Raw genomic sequence first — 3,054 nt, 5'->3', positions numbered from 1 at the left:
CAAAGTTTTCCTCATGGCATCATTTTCTCTTAACTCGGTAAAATACGTTTCCAGTTGTACACATATGGTGACAGCAGTGTGAATACTTTAAGACGGAATGATAAAATCACAAGTGCTGCAACATTTAATCCTACAAAAACAATTCAAGACATGTTTGTACTGAATATGTTAGATGTCAATACCAAGAGCATACCAATTTATCAAGAAGGGTGGTGAATTGTGAGCAGAACACGCTAGAAAGACAAAGCCTTTAGGATGTCCCTTTGAACATGAGATGCGGATCGTTTGTATTTACTGAATATGTTCTGCTCCTGCCATTTACCTAACAAATGATTCAAGTTCCCCAGTTGCATCTAATTTTTTTAAGTAAAGATGTCAGATGTTAAGTTACTCACAGGGAATACAAATCTGCATCTCAAGCTCAAAGGTGTGGCACACAAGATTTCGTTCACTCATAGTCACACAATTTTTACAGAATTCATACAAACAATTGGTCGAATGGCACGCTCATTGAACGAGGCATTATCAAACACAATCATAAGCACAGAAGAAACTCACCTACATCTATCTCTGTGAACCAGCAAAGACATCCAAAATCCCACAACAATTCCACCATATTGCCCAATGCCATGCAGCAGCCATAAAATCCCAGTCACACATATGCAGATCCGCAACTGTAATTAGCGTTCATGATCCAGGGGTCAGTGGAGAAACATCCCTGTCACATACTTCCTGAGTAGTCATTAAAGTAAATCAGTAAATCTCTTTGAATTAATTGCATACATACCTGGCCTTCGTCTCTGATTGATGCGCAGGATGCACCTTGGCTGTGTCCCGGACCACCACCTCCTCGCTCTTCACCTCTGGTCCACGGACAGCCTCAACGCCAAGGAGTTCGCGCTGCTCCGCTCCATCGTGGCCGCGCGCGCGCCCAGCAGGCTGCTTGTGTTCGGCCTCTCGCCGCAGCTCCTCGCGCTCGCCGCGGTCAACTCCGGGCAGGGCGCTGCCACCGCCTCCGTCACCGACAGCGCCGAGGACGCGCGGGGCGTGCTCGTTGGGCGTGGCCCCAGCAGCTCGGCGGCCGTCCATGTTTCAAGGTACCCCGACCCGGCCGGGGAGGCATGGGCGGTGCTGCGGCGCGCGAGGTCGAGCCCGGTGTGCCGGCGCCCGACGGGGACGGTGCGCAAGTTGGGCTGCCGGCTGGTGCTGACCTCCTTGCCGGGGGAGGTGCTCGACGCGAGGTGGGACGTGGTCGTCGTCGACGGGCCGAGCGGGGCAGGTCCCGGGGGGCCGGGGAGGATGGGCGCCATGTACACCACGGCCGCGCGCGTGACGGGGCCGAAGCGGTGGACGTGACGGTGCACGAGATGAACCGGACAACGGGAAGATCTGACGCCACCACCAATCTTCTCCACCCAGCGGCGCCATGGCTGCCGATCGACGAGTGCCTCATCGCGGCTGCTGGCCGACGAGGACAGGGGAGTTCAGGTGCTGGGATGGAGACGCACCTAAGGGGGGACGGGGACGCCGGAGGCGGAGGAGAGGCCGAGAGGGACAGAGGCGGAGGGGAGAGCCGGACGGCCGACGAGTTCGCCGACGAGAGCCCCGCCGGAGCCGTCCCCCCTTCGACCTTCTCTGCTCGGCGGCGCAGCTCACGCGCGTATCCATGATGGCGTCCACGATGTTCGATCGGCGTGGTTCAGCGTTCTCTCAGATCTCGCTACTTTAGATGTGCCGCTCCTATCCCGATGGCTACGGAGGTGACAGAGTCTCCGAAACGTTTTAAGGAAATTTTAGCTACAAGTTTGGGCACGTAAAACATATAGTACCACCTTGTGTATATGTTTTAAATTCAAAGTGAAAACGTAAACTTACGGGAAGAAGCGTATTGTGACGGTGAACCCAACAAAGTCAATCCGTGCTTTATTATTAGGGAAAGATTATTATTAGGGAAAGATTTAACAAAATGTCTATACAATGCAAGAAAATCCTGCATAATTCAAACAAAATGTATACAAAAAGTGTGGAATGTGTACTAAAAACTGAGAAACCCCCCAAAAAAACAAAAAAAACAAGAAAGACCGAGGAAAATGGAGAAAGAAACAAAATAATTGAAGAAAAGAAAACACAGTGAAACCTGAGATATAAACCAAGAAAACTGATGAAAAATCAAAGAAAAACCGTGAGGAAACAAAGAAAATCGATAACAACCATGTAAAACTGAAGGAAAACGATGGAAAACAAAGAAAGACAGAAAACCATAGAAAACTGTAAAGAAAAACAAAAAAAGGAAAAAGAAAGAAAACCGAACCGAACCAGTGCAGCGAGCGAGCCAGGAGCGTCAGATCGATCGATCCCAAGCGAGCGATGGAGGAGAAGAACTGGCCGGCCCACATGCAGAATTCGCTGGTTATTCGTTCGCTGCTGCTTTCCTGCTTTTTTTTTTTCCGTTTTTCTTCTGTGCTGTTTTTGCTTCCGGCTTTTCAATGTTTTGTTCGGTTTTCAGTGGTTTTGTTTTGTTGTTCCTTATTTTGTTTCTTTTTTCTTCTCATTTTTTGGTGTTATATAAAAAGTTCACTGTGTATTAAAAAAATGTTCATTGTGGATTAAGAAAATGTTCACTATGCATTGATAAAAATGTTTATCGTGCATTACAAAAATATTAATCACACATTTAACAAAATGTTCACCATATACTAAGAAAATGTTCAATGTATTTATAACAATGTTCATTGTGTACTTATAAAATGTGCAGTGTATATAAAAAAATGTTCAATATGTATTTAAGAATTGTTCAGCGTATATCACAAAAATGTTTAATGGTCAAAAGTTTTCGATTTTTTTCTTCCGCTGCATTTAGTTCTTATATGCTGGCGCGGCCTATATACAGCAAACATTGACCAGCTCAAGTCGTATTGGACACCTGGTGACCACCGTGGGGTGTCGAGTTCAATTCCTCAATGAACATCATTTTTATTGGGATTAATAGCAGCTTCTAAGAGCTCTCGCTGCATAGTTGACCCGGTCCGATACTAATCAGTTGACCGGTAAGTA

General features: G+C 47.0%; 1 pseudogene; it reads left to right on the top strand.

Moving 5' to 3' along the window:
* The first annotated feature begins 789 nt into the window (after window positions 1-789).
* Window positions 790-1,670, top strand: LOC123171051 (probable methyltransferase At1g27930; annotated as a pseudogene).
* The last annotated feature ends 1,384 nt before the right edge of the window (window positions 1,671-3,054 follow it).

This window comes from Triticum aestivum, chromosome 7D (genome assembly GCF_018294505.1).
Source record: "Triticum aestivum cultivar Chinese Spring chromosome 7D, IWGSC CS RefSeq v2.1, whole genome shotgun sequence".
In the NCBI taxonomy this organism is placed as follows: domain Eukaryota; kingdom Viridiplantae; phylum Streptophyta; class Magnoliopsida; order Poales; family Poaceae; genus Triticum; species Triticum aestivum.
This window is presented reverse-complemented; position numbering and strand designations above follow the sequence as displayed.